At 44.4% G+C, this 19021-nt stretch overlaps 1 long non-coding RNA gene and 6 other non-coding genes across 7 annotated transcripts; all 7 read left to right on the top strand.

Moving 5' to 3' along the window:
- The first annotated feature begins 5 nt into the window (after window positions 1-5).
- On the top strand, window positions 6-76 carry trnag-gcc (transfer RNA glycine (anticodon GCC)). Its single transcript has one exon. It is a non-coding gene; the product is annotated as a tRNA-Gly (tRNA).
- Window positions 77-319: 243 nt separating this feature from the next.
- Window positions 320-390, top strand: trnag-gcc (transfer RNA glycine (anticodon GCC)). The gene has a single exon. It is a non-coding gene; the product is annotated as a tRNA-Gly (tRNA).
- Window positions 391-620: 230 nt separating this feature from the next.
- trnag-ccc (transfer RNA glycine (anticodon CCC)) lies at window positions 621-691 on the top strand. Its single transcript has one exon. It is a non-coding gene; the product is annotated as a tRNA-Gly (tRNA).
- Window positions 692-1213: 522 nt separating this feature from the next.
- trnag-gcc (transfer RNA glycine (anticodon GCC)) lies at window positions 1214-1284 on the top strand. Its single transcript has one exon. It is a non-coding gene; the product is annotated as a tRNA-Gly (tRNA).
- A 221-nt stretch (window positions 1285-1505) lies between these two features.
- trnag-gcc (transfer RNA glycine (anticodon GCC)) lies at window positions 1506-1576 on the top strand. The gene has a single exon. It is a non-coding gene; the product is annotated as a tRNA-Gly (tRNA).
- A 229-nt stretch (window positions 1577-1805) lies between these two features.
- On the top strand, window positions 1806-1876 carry trnag-gcc (transfer RNA glycine (anticodon GCC)). Its single transcript has one exon. It is a non-coding gene; the product is annotated as a tRNA-Gly (tRNA).
- Window positions 1877-15221: 13345 nt separating this feature from the next.
- Window positions 15222-17820, top strand: LOC142962617 (uncharacterized). Its single transcript, XR_012957338.1, has 4 exons — window positions 15222-15528; window positions 16016-16060; window positions 16941-17001; window positions 17267-17820. It is a non-coding gene; the product is annotated as an uncharacterized LOC142962617 (long non-coding RNA).
- Window positions 17821-19021: the final 1201 nt, after the last annotated feature.

The following is a 19021-nucleotide window of genomic DNA, read 5'->3' as shown; positions in this document are numbered from 1 at the left end:
CATCAGCATTGGTGGTTCAATGGTAGAATTCTTGCCTGCCACGCGGGAGATCCGGGTCTGATTCCCGGCCAATGCATCAGGGTTTTACTGTCTTTACGATACATGTAAGGGTTCTACGGGAGTCATTTACACTGGGATCCAAGGGTGAACCAGCAAAAATGGTAATGGTTTGAGGTAAGTGCTGGATTCTCGACATTTGAAAACATTGGTTGTATTGTTGACATGCCGGCCACGCAAAGCTATCACGCAAAGCTATCAAACAAATATTTCTGTTGGTCGAGAATGTCAGTTCTCGCCTTCTCTCGTTGGTGTTGCATTAGCATTGGTGGTTCAATGGTAGAATTCTCGCCTGCCACGCGGGAGATCCGGGTCCGATTCCTGGCCAATGCATCAGGGTTTTACTGTGGTTACGATACATGTAAGGGTTCTACGGGAGTCATTTACACTGGGATCCAAGGGTGTACCAGCAAAAACGCTAATAGTTTGAGGTAAGTGCTGGATTCTCGACATTTGAAAACATTGGTTGTATTGTTGACATGCCGGCCATGCATAGCTACCAAACAAATATTTCTGGTGGTCGAGAATGTCAGTTCTCGCCTTCTCTCGTTGGTGTTGCATCAGCATTGGTGGTTCAATGGTAGAATTCTCGCCTCCCACGCGTGAGATCTGGGTCCGATTCCCGGCCAATGCAGCAGGGTTTTACTGTGGTTACGATACATGTAAGGGTTCTACGGGAATCATTTACACTGGGATCCAAGGGTGTACCAGCAAAACCGCTAATGGTTTGAGGTAAGTGCTGGATTTGAAAACAGTGGTTGTCGTCTTGACATGCCGGCCACGCAAAACTATCAAACAAATATTTCTGGTGGTCGAGAATGTCAGTTCTCGCCTTCTCTGGTTGGTGTTACATCAGCATTGGTGGTTCAATGGTAGAATTCTTGCCTGCCACGCGGGAGATCCGGATCCGATTCCCGGCCAATGCATCAGGGTTTTACTGTCTTTACGATACATGTAAGGGTTCTACGGGAGTCATTTACACTGGGATCCAAGGTTGAACCAGCAAAAATGGTAATGGTTTGAGGTAAGTGCTGGATTCTCGACATTTGAAAACATTGGTTGTATTGTTGACATGCCGGCCACGCAAAGCTAACAAACAAATATTTCTGGTGGTCGAGAATGTCAGTTCTCGCCTTCTCTCTTTGGTGTTGCATCAGCATTGGTGGTTCAATGGTAGAATTCTCGCCTGCCACGCGGGAGATCCGGGTCCGATTCCCGGCCAATGCATCAGGGTTTTACTGTGGTTACGATACATGTAAGGGTTCTACGAGAATCATTTACACTGGGATCCAAGGGTGTACCAGCAAAACCGCTAATGGTTTGAGGTAAGTGCTGGATTTGAAAACAGTGGTTGTCGTCTTGACATGCCTGCCACGCAAAACTATCAAACAAATATTTCTGGTGGTCGAGAATGTCAGTTCTTGCCTTCTCTGGTTGGTGTTACATCAGCATTGGTGGTTCAATGGTAGAATTCTCGCCTGCCACGCGGGAGATCCGGGTCCGATTCCCGGCCAATGCATCAGGGTATTACTGTCTTTACGATACATGTAAGGGTTCTACGGGAGTCATTTACACTGGGATCCAAGGGTGGACCAGCAAAAATGGTAATGGTTTGAGGTAAGTGCTGGATTCTCGACATTTGAAACATTGGTTGTATTCTTGACATGCCGGCCACGCAAAACTATCAAACAAATATTTCTGGTGGTTGAGAATGTCAGTTCTCGCCTTCTCTGGTTGGTGTTGCATCAGCATTGGTGGTTCAATGGTAGAATTCTCACCTGCCACGCGGGAGATCCGGGTCCGATTCCCGGCCAATGCATCAGGGTTTTGCTGTGGTTACGATACATGTAAGGGTTCTACGGGAATCATTTACACTGGGATCCAAGGGTGTACCAGCAAAACCGCTAATGGTTTCAGGTAAGTGCTGGATTCTCGATATTTGAAAACATTGGTTGTATTCTTGACATGCCGGCCACACAAAGCTGTCAAACAAATATTTCTGGTGGTCGAGAATGTCTCCTGCCACACGGGAGATCCGGGTTACCAGAAGTGGCCTCTCCAATAATGGAATCATTTGTTATCCAATAATTCTAGTTCAGATGCTCTCCTGCATAAGATTCTGCCACCTTAAATGCTGCACAGCAATCCCTGAAAGAAAAAATATAGACAAAGTATAGCCATGAATGTTAAAGCAGTCATATCAACCATGTGTCTTCATCGTGATATCCGTAATGGAGGCATAGATCCGCTCCGCTCACCCCTTTTCACAAATTGGCATTTGTTTTCTCCAGTTTTGGCCACATTTTTTGCCTTATACTTTTGAGATCCTAGCTGTTCTGATCTGTGTGAATTGAACTAGAAGTACGATGTCAGCCAACACGTACTAGACCTCTTAGGTTTTTGCGTTCCCCAGGCCGCTTAGCCTGCTGGGCTACTACTGGCTCGTTTGTTAGCCCTGGGCTCTGAAGCTAGCTAACGCTACGGAGACCACAGATATAGACTGTCTACACACGTCAAACTGAAAACGGAACCGTCTGTGAATCAGCTTCCACCTTTGCTAATACCTGGACAAGGTTGTGGACTACGGGCTGGAGCACAATTGTCCACCAGATCTGATATGGCTCCACTCACCTCTCCATCTGACTGTGTCAGCTGCGCCCGCCTGGTTGATAAAATCACAGAGCTGGAAGGAAGAATATCCACGCTCTACAGGATCCAGTATGCCGAGAACCTCATGGACACCATCATCTTCGGTCCAGCACAAACCGACACAGCCAGCGACCGTGTGCATGATTCCATCGCTTCCAGTCCTGCTGCCGAGGCCCCTCCTCCGGTCACAGCTCCTGAGGCTTCTTGGCTACGGCTCGGAGCTAAGCCTAAAGCCCTGGTCAGCTCCACTCCATCACATCACGAGCCCTGGTCCCTGGTCTGTGCTCGCAGCAGCCGGATAGGGAGACTTCCCTCTCCTACACCCCATAACTTCGATGTCCAGCTGAAGAATACATATGACACCCTTGCCCTACACGACTTCCCTCCTCTGGCTAGGGACTCCCAGCTTCCTACACCATCCCAGCTGCCGCCTCAAGGGACCCACAGCCCCGGCTCCCCCGACATCCCTACGCCAGTCATTCCTGAGCCCTCCTCTCGCCCCAGGACTCGCCGCTCCATACCGTGCTTTACTCCAGCACCGCGGCGAGCTTCGGTCCCCCGTTCTCTCAGTCCTTGCTCGTCCACTCCGCCACCACTGGTTAAATCCTCTCCTCCACCCATGCGTATTACACGCGCAGTGTTGTCGCCTCGTCCCCTCTTCGCCCCGACGACACTGATAGTCGGGGACTCAATAATCAGGAATACCCGTTTCTTCAACGCGACCACACACTGTTTCCCCGGAGCAACGGCTCACGACATCCTGCTGAAACTGCCTGGCCTGCTGCACGCCCTCCCGTCTACCATTCGGCGAATTATCGTTCATGTGGGAATCAACGATACAGCCCTCCACCAGTCTGAGTTGACCAAGATGGATTTTAAAAATCTTCTACACTTTTTAAACAGCTGTGGACTGTCTGCTTTCATCAGTGGTCCAACTCCAACACTCGGCCGTGGATCACAGCGGTTCAGCAGAGTCCTCAGCCTCCACACTTGGCTCCAGGCCGCCTGCAGGACCAACAACGTGAGCTTCATTGACAATTTTAACCTGTTTTGGGACCGCTCTTCCTCTTTTAAGAATGATGGTATTCATTTTAACAAGCTGGGTAGCCGCCTGCTAGCGGCTAATTTACAGCATGCTGTACACTCTTGTCCACATGACTGACTATTTACTTTCCACACACACGCCCCTTCTTCTTCTACGCTGCCACCTCTGAGCACAGTTTCCCGTGACTGCTCCCCCTCCTGGCCTTCCCTGTCATCAACTCCTTCAGCTGCAGCTCTCCCCATTCAGACTATTGTGACTGAGAGGCTGCCCCGTCCACACCGCATTCACAAAGCCATAAACAAAAACAACCTCAGCTATATCCCTCCCAGTGATGTTTATATCGGCTCCCAGCACAAGTTCATCATCTACAACCCCACTTCTGTCAATTCCATCCCGTCTCTGTGGACTCATCATCGGCGTACCACCACTCCCTCATTACGTCATCATAACAAACAGCACGTGAATGCAGCCAACCTCAGAACCCTCCCCAAAACCTCACAACCAACCACAAAACACTCCATGAAGCTTGCTCTGTTCAACACTCGGTCACTAAGCAACAAAGGCCCAATCATCAATGAATTCATCACCGACAACAACCTTGATATCCTCTGTCTCACTGAAACTTGGCAAAAACACCTGGATTACTACGCACTCAATCAAACCACCCCAACTGGATATCATTACCTGGATAAACCACGCCCTGATGGCCGCGGTGGAGGAATTGCCGCTCTTCACCGCCAACATATCAAGACCAGACTGACTAACATCGACAGTCCACCCTCCTTTGAACAGCTCACATTCAAACTCTCTGGTCCTAAACCCCTGGTCATTGCAATTATCTACCGCCCCCCCAAAGCCAACCCTGCCTTCCTCTCTGACCTATCAGAATTCCTCACCCAGCTCTGCTCCGTCTCACCTTCCATCCTGTTGCTTGGTGATTTCAACATCCACATCGACTCCTCAGACTGTAAAACTGCCACCGAATTTCTGGACCTGCTTAAATGCTTCAACTTCACTCAACACATAGACTTCCCCACCCACAACCGCGGGCACATCCTGGACCTGGTCTGCTCCACTGAAATCACCATCAACCACCTCTCCGGCTATGACCTCACCATCTCCGACCATCTAGCCATCATCATGGAGATCGACATCCCCATCCCAGAACCCAAACTCACGCGCACCATCACTCTCCGAAATATCAAGTCTGTCTGCCCTTCATCCCTGTCAGCCTGTCTCACTGAAAAATTCTCCACACTCTCCCCCTCCCTTAGCCCTTCCCCCTCAGACCTGGTCAACCTCTACAATAACACACTATCCTCCTGCCTTGATCAGCTTGCCCCTCTCAAAACCAGAACTGTCTCATTCACCCACACTGCTCCCTGGTTCACCCCTGAACTCCGCCTCATGAAATCCCGGAAACGCAGACTAGAGCGACTCTCCAAAAAAACCGGCCTCACAGTTCACACCCTGGCGTACAAGGAACACATACAGCAATACAAACTGGCTTTAAACTCTGCTCGCTCCACCTACTACTCTGGCATCATCCGCTCTGGTTCCACCAACCCCAAGGTCCTCTTCTCCACAATAAACAAACTCCTCAAACCTATGGACAATCTCTCCCACTCCTCCACAGCAGAGAAATGCAACTCCTTTCTGACGTTCTACAAAGCTAAAATCGACACCATCTACAACCAACTGGCCACTTCCAGCCCTGCTTTGTCCAACCCTGTATCTGCAAATCCTCCACTAACTGACCGGTCACTCTTCCAATTCTCTCTCATCTCCCCCCCGGATCTCAATAAATCACTCTCTGGCATGAAGACTCCGACCTGTGACCTCGACCCTATCCCTTCCACTTTAGTTATGGCCTGTCTCCCGGCCCTCCGCCCGCACCTCCTCTCTGTCATCAACTCCTCCCTGTCTACTGGCTCCGTCCCTCCCGCCCTCAAACTCGCCTCAGTCACACCCATCCTCAAAAAACCTGGCCTTGACCCCGACATTCACAACAATTACAGACCCATCTCCAATCTCCCTTTTCTGTCTAAAATACTGGAACGCATTGTTGCCCATCAACTGAAAACTCACCTGGACTCAAACCAACTATATGAACCATTTCAATCCGGATTCAGATCTCATCACAGCACAGAAACTGCCCTCATCAAAGTCACCAACGATCTCCTCCTCTCCTCTGATGAACACTCCCTCAACATCCTGATACTGCTCGACCTCAGCGCAGCCTTCGACACCATCAACCACTCCATCCTCCTTTCATGTCTCGAGTCCTCCCTCCACATCACTGGCACAGCCCTCTCCTGGTTTAAATCATACCTCTCCGACCGTGAACAGTTCATCCGCATCAACAAATTCAAGTCTGACACAGCCCCAGTCTCTCAAGGTGTCCCCCAAGGTTCAGTACTCGGTCCCCTCCTCTTCATCCTCTACCTGCTCCCCCTTGGTGACATCATACGCCACCATGGTCTCCAGTACCACTGCTATGCTGACGACACCCAGCTCTACATCTCCACCAAATCCATCACCCCCACCATCCACTCCACCATCACCAACTGCCTCACAGACATAAAAACCTGGATGCAAGCAAACTTCCTCAAACTCAACACCGACAAATCTGAAGTCCTCATCATCGGCCCCAAATCATTAAACAATTCCCACCACGACTTCTCCCTCTGCATCGATGGCATCACTGTTCCTGCCTCCACACATGTCCGTAACCTCGGGGTCATCTTCGATCAAACTCTCTCATATGAACGCCACGTCAATCACATCACAAAAACCGCCTTCTTTCATCTCAAAAACATCGCCCGTCTCCGTCCCTCCCTCTCCTCCGCAGCCGCTGAAACACTCATCCACGCCTTCATCACCTCTCGACTGGACTACTGCAACAGCATCCTGTACGGCTCACCCACCAAAATCATCAATAAACTACAATACATCCAGAACTCAGCTGCCCGTCTGCTCACCCACTCCCGCACCAGAGACCACATCACCCCAGTCCTTCAAAACCTCCACTGGCTCCCCATACAGCAAAGAATCCAGTTCAAGCTCCTCCTCATCACCTACAAAGCCCTCCACAACCTTGCCCCTTCATACCTTTCGGACCTCCTGTACCATCACATTCCCAACCGCAACCTCAGATCTGCTGACGCCAACCTCCTTACCCCCCCTACTCTGTCCAAGCATCGGACCTGGGGGGACAGGGCCTTCTCTGTTGCTGCCCCCTCCCTCTGGAACTCCCTGCCCCAACACCTCAGACATTCTTCGTCACTTGCCACTTTCAAAACTGCACTTAAAACTCACCTATTCAAATCTGCTTTTAACCTCTAAAGTCAGTCATGTATGTTTTCTTTCTTTCTTTTCATGTTTATTTTATTTTATTTATTTTTTCTTACTGTTATGTCGTATATTTTGTTCTTATTATAAATGCTTCTATTGTTTCTGTTTTTAACATGTAAAGTGTCTTTGAGTGCCTTTTAAAGCGCTATATAAATAAAATGTATTATTATTATTATTATTATTATGTGTAGCCCAGTGTATATGGTCATGAAAATAAAATGAATGCAAAGGGATTTTCTGTTGTCAAACTGGAAATATGAAAAGCAATGTAAGTTGTGATCATGATCTGTTTGTGTCACCAATGATAATAAAAAGTACTGATTATAATTGACCTGACTACCCACTGGTATTGTGCCTTCTCTTGCTGCCGGGCACAACCTTCAATGCACGGCAGAGTGTAATTGATCCTCAGTCTAGCCATTAAATTCTCTGGCTTCCAAATGAAGAAGGGATAGAGCTGAAAGTACTTTGGGGAAGGAAGATCAGAGATGCCGTCGATTAATTCTGGCTGGGGAGGGAGACGCCGCAATGACACCATCTTCATGAGGTTGCGCACAGGAAAGGAGCCTGGCCAGAGACCCAAGGATTCCAGCTCTGTCTTCATCCAGATCCTCTGCTGCTGTGAACAGGTCCACTGGCTGACTTCATGGTCATAGCCAGGGAGCTGTGGAAGACGGGTGGGGACAGCTAACGGCCTGGGTAATGGCTCACCTAGTCAGACAAGAATAACTTTTTGGGTGCGACTTGATTTGATCTTTTAGACATAAATGCAACCAAATGAGAAAACATTCTAATACTAACTTGGATCTCTCTCTCTGCAGTTGACAGCTCTGCAGATGTCTCAGGAGAAATCAGGGGTGCCTCTGACACTATAGAGAATATTAAACTTATTGACAGTAAGATGAAGCAAGAATGTAACATGACATCTGCACTGTAGTCCGTGAAACTCAGCAAGCTGGACACTGGAGTGCGGCCTACTTTTTGTCCGAATACAGTGCACCAGTACCTCATTTACAACAATGAAACAGACTTTAATAGTTTTGATGGACACTACACATGGATATTTTTAAGATGCAAATACAGGTCAAATAATGCCAGGTACTGTGACAGTCGCCTCTGTTGATGGACGACCTGCTCCCTCTGGCAGCAGACACATGAGCTCCTGGGGAATAGGCACTGGTCTCTTTACAGTTAGAGCAGCGGCTGCAAGGAGAGAAGGATCACAAAACATAATCAATGGTTTATAACAGATATGAGCACAGTGAATATGATGCGTTTAAATGTTGGATGCATTTACCTTCTACTTGTGAACCCTTCAGATGAGTTGGTGCAGCCAGTGCAGCAGATGGTTCTACAATGGGAAAAAAACCTTGTAAGTCATTTATATTTTGACAATATACAAACACTACTGTTAGTATCGTTACTTCACCTTTCTCAGCCTTATTCAATGAAACAGACTGTTTCTCACATTAATATATAAAGAATATACTTCATTCATACATTTTGTTTCTAGTTTAGTTAGCTTACGACAATATAAAAAAAAAAATTCTTTTACATATATTTCCATCAAAGACTGTTTAATTTTAACTTGATTATTGCTGCCTAATTGGACACTTAGAGAACTATAGTTCCGCCCCTTGAGGCTCAATCAATTAGATCGTTTCCGCATCCGGACGAGCCCTGCCTCTTTGAAATATTTGCTTAGTAAACTCCAATCTGTGCCCTGCTGAGTACACTTCTGTGCGTAAGATCTTTTCTGTGGTCTTTTCTCTCTCTCTCTCTCTCTCTCCATACTCTTCTCTATGCTCCATATTCTCCATGCACTTTGTATATCTATTACAGACGAATGGGCAGCTTGCTGCTGGAGGACACACACAGACACAGAGGTAGTAGACGTATCTCTCGACAGAGAGCGACAGAGGAGGCATGGAGAAGATGACAGAAAGAAGAGTAGAATAAGAAGAGGAAGGGGGGGTGGGGGTAAGGGAGAGCAAGATGGAGTAGATGGAGGAGAAAAGAAGAAGAGAGAGAGAGACGGAGAGCCTCCAAGTAGCTCTTAAACTGCTTCAAATTGGTCATTAGTTTAATCAGGGGGAAAAGCATTGCAGAAGCTTGCTCCATTAGGGGGTATGGTGACTCCCTGCCCCCCCCTCCACCCCTCTTTCTTTCACTTCCTCTCTCATCATTTCTTCCCTTCCTCCTCTCATGTGCTTCTTCTAAGACCCGTCCATATTTTTAGTGCTGCTCGAGAAGCAAAAAGGCAGACACTTCTCTCTTCGTTGTAAATCTCCCTACCTCCTAACCACCGTGGGTGTAACAGCTTAATTAGGTATATGGTTGTGTTGCCACAGATACGTTGCAGCATTTTGACATTGATATGACAGCTTTTGCGAGTCTTAAATCTCCTACGGAGGAAAGTTGTGATGCTCTCTAAGAGTAGTATCGACTCAAACGTATTCTTGTCAAAGCAAGTTCATGCATGGATGTATTATTTACCAAGACTTTACTGCACCAGAACAAATCCCAAACAATCTCTCACCAAAGTATTTGAGGTTGATTCTTGCAGGACTAAAATCAACCTGTAATCTAGTCTACTGGCCCAGCAAGGCTAGTTTTTGTATTATGACGCTGGTGATTAAAACCGCAATCAGTATCCACCCAGAAACCTTCCACTTGTTAGTCACAGTAGTCTTGGGGAGGCTGAGTCATCGGATCTTCACAGTCGCAATATTTATTTTCCTACCATGGCAAAGGCATGACCCGCCCTGCTCTGCCTGTGGTTGGCTGACCACCGAACTAATCTCCCTTCTCATGCTTAAACCTAACCAATCCAACCAACGAAGGGTTAAAAGTTGCAGTGTGTGTGTGTGTGTGTGTGTGTGTGGGGGGGGGGGGGGTCATGCCTTGCTAGTTTAAAAAAAAAATTAGGAAGGTCAGATGATGTCATATTGTACAATAATCAGCCATGTGCTTCTGTTTCCCATCCCACCTCTGGGAGCATTAGGCTTTGGGAACAGTGGTTCGTTTTTTTGGGATAACTGGCTGTCGGACAAATGGGCTTTTGGCCAATGGTCGGAATAATGACCTATCGTGAATATTGATAGAAGTCAACAGCTGAAATTTGCACATCACAAAAATGTTACAAGAGTTGAACACACAAAAGATTCCCAAAGATTTTCTGCTAGCTAGGACTCTCAAGCCAATGGTCAAGTAAAGGTTTATAGGGGATTAGCGGGTTACCCCAAATCACATTTGATTGGATACATTTATTTGTATGTAGAGAGCAGTACTCCGTGGGACAAGAGGAGACGGACTCTGTATTCAAATCAATGGTGCTTTGTGCAAAAAACATAGTCAAAGTTGATGGAAAATGTTTCCCAGATTCCAAATATTTAATGGTAAAGATGATAGAATTTATAAGTGTTTCTGTTGCTGCTGTACCTGATGCAAATTAAAAAAAAAACACTACGGAATGGGCCACTGTTTTTGTTGTGTCATGTTTTTTTCTTGTGTAGCATGAATAGACTAAGCTACAACTGCATTCTGTGTGCAACCCTGTGTTGCAGAATGACGATAAATGACCCTTGAACCTTGAAACATGATATGGTCCCAAGGTCTTCATGCTGTCAGACACAGATCAAGGAGGCCATTCACATCCAGTAAAACTTGAAAACATTCCTTATCTCTCCCCCATATATGACTCCTTATTGTCACATGACCAAAAAGTTACCCTTAAGTCACACGATGACGCTCCATTCACTGAATGAAGACTGTGGAGAAAGCTCTGAAAACTTTCAAGTATTCCTCTTTGTTGCTCTTTGTCCGTAAATTCTGACAATACGAGGAAGAACATTTCAGCTGCTCTCGTGACGCTAATGGATGTTCCATAAAAAGTAAAAACTTTAAAATGTGTTTGTTCGAGGAGAACAGCAGGCTTCTTGCTAAGATCTGTTTAAAAAGTGGAAAATGTGAGAAACACATTATTTTAATAGGGAGGCGTTAAATAAATGATTAAATATCTTTTTTGTAGCAGACAACTATGTCTTTCTTGTTCTGACTTTTTATCCCTGTCTTGCCTGTTGCCAACATCTCTGTTTTCTATGAAGGCCTGGCCAGTCTGCTCTCCTCTTCCCCTTCTCATCTCTCCTGTTTTTCCTCCCTTACTCTGTCACTCCCCCCATAATAAACTCTTTTCTTTATCTCTTCCCTGTCATCTTTTCAATGCAGCTCAAGTTGTTCATAAGTGACCGCGCAGATATTCCCCCCCAAATCAGCTATTCCTCTTTCTCTCTGTCTTCTAAAGCTTGACTGTCCCTCTCCTCCTCTTTCTCTGCCATCTTTCTACCCCTGTTCCTTCCTGCAGAGGCAAGCCAAACTGAGCAAATCCTTCCAAAGAGGGTATTGATGATGAAACAAATAAGGCAGCCACCAGAGAAATGCCTTGCAGCTTCAGCGAGGCATGCTGGGCAAGATTAGCAGCCAAAAGGGCTCTTTTTTGCTATAAAGTGCATCTAATATGGCAACTTTCCAAAGGAGAGGAATTTAATCTGGGACATATTGTTCTGAAGACTGAGAGAAAACAGAGAATGGGCATCAGATCGAAGTACAGTGTCTCCAGAGGTCAATAGTTCACGAAGTGAGCAACAAAGCTTGAAGCTTGAAGAGATAATTCCAGTTCAGTCAGTAGGGTTATACTTGAATTGTATACACAGTGCTACACTTCAAATAATTACTACTTGTTTCTTTTTGTTGTTATTGCTCCTGAGAGAAATATCTGGCTCTTAAGCTGCTAAAAGCTCCTTTATTCTAGCTAATCGCTTAAGTTGTCTGTTTGCCATTTGGTGCTGAGTAGGGACCGACCTCGGGTTTATCACAACCTATTTTGCTGAAAAGAAAAGATAAATAATATAAGATATACTGTATTGTTCTGCAGGAAAAATTGTCTTGGGCTCCAAGCCGCTGCATCACACAAAACACCATCAACACCATCACAATGCGAAAACATGCATAGAGAATTGTTAGCTTTACATGTTGAGGGTGAGACAGTAGTAGCCTACTTTAAGATAAATTTGTGCCCAAATGACATAATATAATATTTTGCTATTTGATATTTTGATGCAGGATACAGCAATTGTTTGTGCCGGTTTAGCCTACGATTTAGCATTCTGAACCAAATTGCAGAATAGCAGAAAAAAGTCTAAAAAGCAGTTTGTAGGATTTGGCGGCATCTAGTAGTGAGGTTTCAAGCAAGAGGTTATGCCTCTGCAAAATATTTCGGTGTAAAAGCTCACAGCTGATACATCTTTAGCACACTAAATTGATTCCTGTCTTAGTGCCATCTAAGCCATTCAGTAACAGGTTGGAACCAACAAGAAGCAGAAAACAACTAAAAAGTGAGGTGTAGCGTGTTCGCTTGTTGTTTTGCTCCTGGGATAAAACCATTGAAATGTTCATCTGCAACATATCAAAAAGCAGTGTCACATTAGCACAAGTACAGAACGGAGAGGTCAGCCCAACTGACTCAGTGCTGTCAGCTTCACAGCAGTGAGTTAGCTAACATTAGACTACATTAGCCACCATCAGCTATTAGTCATACTTGACCTAATAAGACTATTAAAATGAAATTGACCCTTAACTAAGCCCGCCCCCGCTGCTAATACATCAAGCTGTCAGAGCTACCATGGAGCCCACACTGTCACTAACTGCACTTACTGCACTACCTAGCGTGGTGTTAGACAAAGGTCTTTATCATGACATATTGCCATGTCACAGCAGGACACAGGTGCATTCTCTTTCAGTATGTCAGTATGGCTTTCTGGGACACTAAACTGGAACAGAGTCATCATTAATATTAACTAGCTGACACCTGTGCTTTTCCTTCTGTGATGAGTCAAAAGATGTGTTCAAAAGCATACATTTCAAACTTGGAATTCGGAGTCTCAAATTATATAGTGTGGTGTAGTAAATAAGTGTCTTAAATAGGGAGTGAATTCAGACACAGCTAAAATGTCCGCCATGAAAATGGTCAACAAAATATGGCTGTAGCAAGGCAAACAATTTCGACCTGCTTCTTAACCTTGTTATACCCAATGAATGTTATACATGGATGTGACTGCCTGTCAGGATGCACTTGTCACTTTGAGTTTAGTGGAGGTTGTGTACTTGGTATGAAGTGGATTATGCTGCGGGAAAGGTTTTCAGACATTTCTATGGATTTATTTGATGCTTTTTTTTTTTTTGCACTGAAGCTGTGACGTGTTTTCGAGTGCTCAGCTGACTACAACTCCTGTCTGCCATGACGGAGCAAGATACAAACGTTTTAGAGCAACCATTCAACCTGCATGACGTCAGTATTTGATACAAAAAATAGAAAGTATTCCCTTAAATCTGATATTTTCCACGGTGGATTAATCCACCGCATAAAATAGTCCACAATAAATGCACTACTGTTTCAGTAACAAGCTCTTAACATGACAGCAAGGGGGCGGTAAACTTGGCACATGCTAATGTTCTAAAGGACCACTGATGGGAGCGGCGCATTTGTTTGGGTGTTGAGTTCAAATATCAAAAATCTTTCAAATGTGTTTATTTCTCTTCATCCGCAGCAGAAAGAATGAACTGAAGCAGTCATGGAGGATAGGAGCAGACCAAACTCCATCTCTCGTGGAAAGTAAAAAAAGTTCCCCATGAGGACAATGAACTGCATAACTAGACAAATAGAGAAAGCTGTATAATCTAGTGTCATTTGTAGTGGTGTTATACCGGACTAAGGCTTACTGGAAGCTGCTTCACATATTTGGTTCACATGATTTACACCTTGGACAGGAAGGAGCAAAACATTAGAAACACCTTACAACTTAATCTCAACTTAAATGATCAACTGGGAAAGTGTCATGGTTATATGTTTTAATCCTATTCACCTGGTGTGTCTTGTAAAATGTATAGAATTTTACCTTTAAAGGGTGCTTTCTGAAAATGATTTTTTTGTCAGACTGAGGCAGAAATCTCCACCTCAGTAGCGCTTACATACACCAAACTTTACAGTTTCCTCCCTATCTATATTCTGAAGGTTTTTACTGAGGGGTTTATTCTTACACCATTACTAGTCAGATTTATAGACCATTTTATTATTTAAAAAGTGCTTTTTTATTATGTCTGTTGACAGTATTTTCTGATTTCTGGAGTGATACAAAGAGATATCTAAAATTCACTCTGTAAAAACTTCTGACTCTAATATGTCAACAAAATGAAATAAGAATTTTGAACCTGCATGGCTTCATATAATATTCATATTTCTATTGTGGAAATGTATGTAGGTTAGCACATATTCCTTAAGATGTTTCATTTGCATATTTAAACATACATTATCAGTTAGTGTTAATCGGTTAGTGAAATTGATGACAGTTATTTTTTTTGTTGTTTAACAGTTTCAGCAGCACACTGCTCACCAACATGCTGTATTCACTACAGAGAGTAATGAATCCCTACAGACAACCTTGTTAATGTAGGGATGTCAGGGAGCCCCTCCTCCTCCTACCTACAGTGTCCGCATTAGTCGCCTCAATGTGTGGGTCTCCTAAAAATGATGTTCCAATGCAAAAAACCTGCATTGTTATTTACATTTCGAGGGAATCCTATTTTTTTCTTTTTCTTTTGGCATATCATAAATATATTTCTAATCATAGTCCGTGAAAGTCGCTGTAAACAGACGCAGGACTTTAACTCAGGAGACCGCTGTTTGTGTCAGTGTGTCAAAGTCAAAGTAAACCACGTTTAAAACTGCGAGTGTAATCAAAGAGGAAAGCGTTTCCCTCCAGACGTAACTGAGAATGTAGTTTGGTTGTATGGGGACGTGATTGTGGACGAGACAGGCTTGTCGTGTCGTGTTTGACTGCAGACTAGAGAGAGATCCACTTCACTTAACTCTAGAATAATCAGCTGTGTTTGTGTGTATCAGCAAATTCACCTCCTCTCATGATCCAGCCACAACAACAGCTGGAAATGCAGAGAAGAAGAAGAGTGGCTGGTTTCCCAGAGTCTTAAAGTGCTTCAGAGTACGTTACACAACACTTTCACCCGTCTGCGTTATAATAAAAAGAAGTGAGTCACTGTAATGTTTCTGTTCCCTCACAGAGGAACTGTCGAGTCGCTCCGTCTCCAGACGACGAGGCTGAGAAGAAGAATGGCCGGCTGTTTCTCCCTCTGTGTTGCACTTCTGACACCGATACAGAGACGCTGTACCTTCCAGATTGGGTTGATGAGGTGTACGACTTCAAAGAGGACGAAGAAGAAGAAAAATAAGTGAAGGAAAAGAAAGTGGAGGAGAAAGAGGACAAGAAAGTGGGGGAGAAAGTGGAGGAGAAGAAGGAGAAGCCACAGGCTGTGAGCCAGACACAGGGCGAGCAGGACACTTCCTCCAACAGGTCAGTCCAGCATTACAATCACGTTTTCTACGTTCTTATTCGAAACCACAACATAACAAGAGCAGGGCTGGGGATTGAAGCTCAATACTTGTTTTGGTACCAACTGAAATGTGTCTGTAGACGTGTCCAAAGCTGCCACTGAATGTCTCATCAGATGCTTTGATCGGACCGGTCCACATTTAAACTTTTTTTTTTTTTTTTGCTACTTGTGTTTCTGCTCTCCTCTAAATAATGGCTTCTTGTGAGCCTGTTTGGGTTGGTCACATTATTGTATTGCATTAAACAATAATACAAATCAAATCAAAAATATTAGGAGAAGGGCTACAACTAAAGAGGTATTAAATGCATTAAAAAAAGAATGATGGCAACATGCTTCCTGTATAAACATTATACATTTATGACGGTCACATGACTTTTGAATATGAGCCGCAATATTTCACAGCTTCATGCCTTCACGTTTATCGACCGTGTGTTTGTGTCTCTGTAGGACCAAAACGGGTCTCGTCATTGGGTCTCAGCAGGACTGGCTTGAGTGAGTAAACCTGCACGGAAACACACAAAAACAAAATTTTCAGTTTTAATTATTTATCTATTTTTTTGTAAAAAAATAAATCTCATGAAAAAAATGTAATTCCCCAGAATAACGTGAAACAAATGATGTGCAATGATCAGCTGATCACCGATTGGACAGAGACATCATTTAATGAGAAACTAGATTAACAAGAAACAAAATGAAATTTGAGTTGCTTTTGCTTTATATGGGATGTTTGTATGTTTAGGGCACTTTCACAAGCCATCGTCCGTTTGGCTTGAGGAAAGTTGATTTTCTTGGTTTGTTTTCAGTTTGGTCTGGTTCAGTTGCACAGTCCAAATTAAAGCGGACCAAATAAGAAATGTATTTGCAGAGGAGCCTGGGAATTGATCCTCTTCAGCTCGAGAGCAGCCACTTCTATGCGGGAATCGCAAACTTAAAAAAATATTGCTGTCAAAACCTTTTTTTTTTCACATTGACTCGGCTCTGATCCACTGTGCACACGAATGCCTTCTTCAGTTTCTCTTGAGCTCATGAACGAAGGGCTTATTTAGCATATTCTGAATGTTCGCTGCAGCTCAGATGTTAAGCAAATAATATCAGTCCTCTACGCTCATGTTAACCATTTTTGTAAATTAAGTATTATATATAACTAATGCTTATTATATATTTCCAATTAGACCGGTTGTTTTGGTTCTAACGAACCAAAACAACCCGGTCGACTTCTTCAGGGAACTGATGTTGACCTCCGGCCAGGTGAGAAAGGACTCAACCTGAGTTCAAATACTGAGGGAAACATTTTGGTCAGTGTGTCTGCTGGTGTTTTGTGTGTGTGTGTGTGTGTGTGGAGCTAACTGCTGCTAACTGTGTTCCCTCTCAGGCTGAAGGCTGGTACAGCCTGGTGAGCATCATCAGCCATCTCGGCTCCGGACCAGACAGCGGTAAGAAACTCACACGTGGAAGTCTGAGGACTGCATCATTGCATCGTTCTCAGACACGTTATACATACACAACTGTTTAGCACTGTTTACGGTTACTCTCCTTAATGTAACTGAGCAGCTTGGAGTGTTTTGTTACATCTGCTATATATCTTTTACTAAAATGAGCATGTGTTGCTCATTGTGCTAAGTTCTTATGTCGCTTTTGAAAGACATTGTTGTATAAAGCTTGTTTTCTTGAGACATAATCACATGTTATCCTTTATAGGACACTACATCTGTGACGGCGTGAATCCAGATGTGGACCAGGACGACCCCACCAACAGCTGGCTGACCTATGATGACTCACTCGTCGCGCACACATCGGGGGACTCCGTCTGCAACCTTCGTCAGTGTAACTTCACTTATGAAAGAAAAGAAAGAAAGAAAAATGGAAACAGACTTCTCCTACAAATGACGTTTAAATGCTACCAAAGGGTTTTTGCCTTTTTACATTTTGGAGGAAACAGTTGGAGTGTTACGTTCATGTAACGCACAGAATTAGCAGGGCGGATGTCGGCTTCACATCCTGCGTCCCACGTTGGTTTATGCTTCTAAAACACTTCAAAGATTCAAAGGGTATATTTGCCACTTATAGTAACGTAACTTTATTTAACTCGTATTTTTGGTTCCTGCTAGCTTTGTACTTTGTTAAATCAACAAAATTATCAGTCAGATTTAAAGCTGAGTTTGTGATGAAAAAAGGATACCATGCATGCGGCCAGTTTAAAAGGTGCCAAACTAAGACAATAATAAATGCACAGAAACCCTTTCTGTAAAAAACAGACCATATCATTTATTAATATATGCTCACTGCAGCCTGAATTCATGTCTTTAGAGCATCAGTTGGGTCAATATGTCTCCACGAGACACCGCTTCCAGCTCCCAGTCCGTCTACTCTGCTGCCTGGAGACTGGAGAGAGAAAGGACGGAGAAAAAGTGACAAAAAGGGACAAAGTAGAGCCAAAGAGGGTGAAAGTAAATGAGAGGGAGTGAGACAGACAGAGGTGGGAGGATGTCTAGACAGATAGATAAACAGATAGGGGAAGACACAGGACACCCAGAGGCAGACAGCGGGGGAGCTAACAGAAAATGGACAAGAAAGGACAAAGGGAGAGGTAGAAAATAGAATAGCGGGAACGAGTGAAAATGACAGAGGGGATGGACAGGGACAAGGGCAAGGAACTAGCAGCGACAGAGAGAAGGGACGGCTCGAGCGCCGGAGAGAATTAAAGGGCCGACGCAGGAATCCGAAGGGAGGCAGAAAACGAGTGAGGGACTAATTTATTTAGCAGGGTTGCCATGGGGAACGGCATCTATGATGAATGTGTGGGTTGATTATGCAACCAATTGACTATAATTCACCGGGCCGACGGAACATCATGACCAGCGAGAGGAAACATTGGCTTTGTATTGTCGCTAACACCCGCGTGTTGGCACAATACTGACGGCCATCAACCGGCAGATGTAACACACGGTGACGGGGCTTATCAAGGAAAACACAGAAGCGGGGGAACCACATCATTCACGTATCGCCCGTTGAAGCACTAAACGTTTATTTCCAGATTACTGTGAAACTGCCAAGATGTCAGCCATTGTAGTCACTATGGGATTTGGGTTCAGTTGTACAATGTCTCCTGAAAAGGTTTTGTCATGTCTAAGAAAATATGCGCGTGAATGCATTAATTCTGCTAACGTAGCTAGACACACGTGTAAACCCATAATAGACTATTAGACGAAAGTAAAACCAGATTTAATAAATATCACAGAGATTTATAAGTAACTAAAAGAACCGGTATGAACTGAAAATAAACTGACTACAAACTGCCTGAATACATTTTGTGGCTACATTTTGTGGCTTCATGTTAAGAGGTATTAGATAAAGGTAGACAAGAATTAGCTTGCCAATGTTCCAGGACAAAGCGTGCCGAATGTAAAGTAATTTGTATCTTCTGGGGTCAGTCCCAGATGCGCAAATACAGAT

Source organism: Anarhichas minor, unplaced genomic scaffold (genome assembly GCF_050575085.1).
Source record: "Anarhichas minor isolate MPS153535 unplaced genomic scaffold, ASM5057508v1 ptg000028l, whole genome shotgun sequence".
Taxonomy (NCBI): domain Eukaryota; kingdom Metazoa; phylum Chordata; class Actinopteri; order Perciformes; family Anarhichadidae; genus Anarhichas; species Anarhichas minor.
The sequence above is the reverse complement of the archived record's forward strand: the minus strand, read 5'-3'. Positions and strand labels throughout refer to the sequence as shown.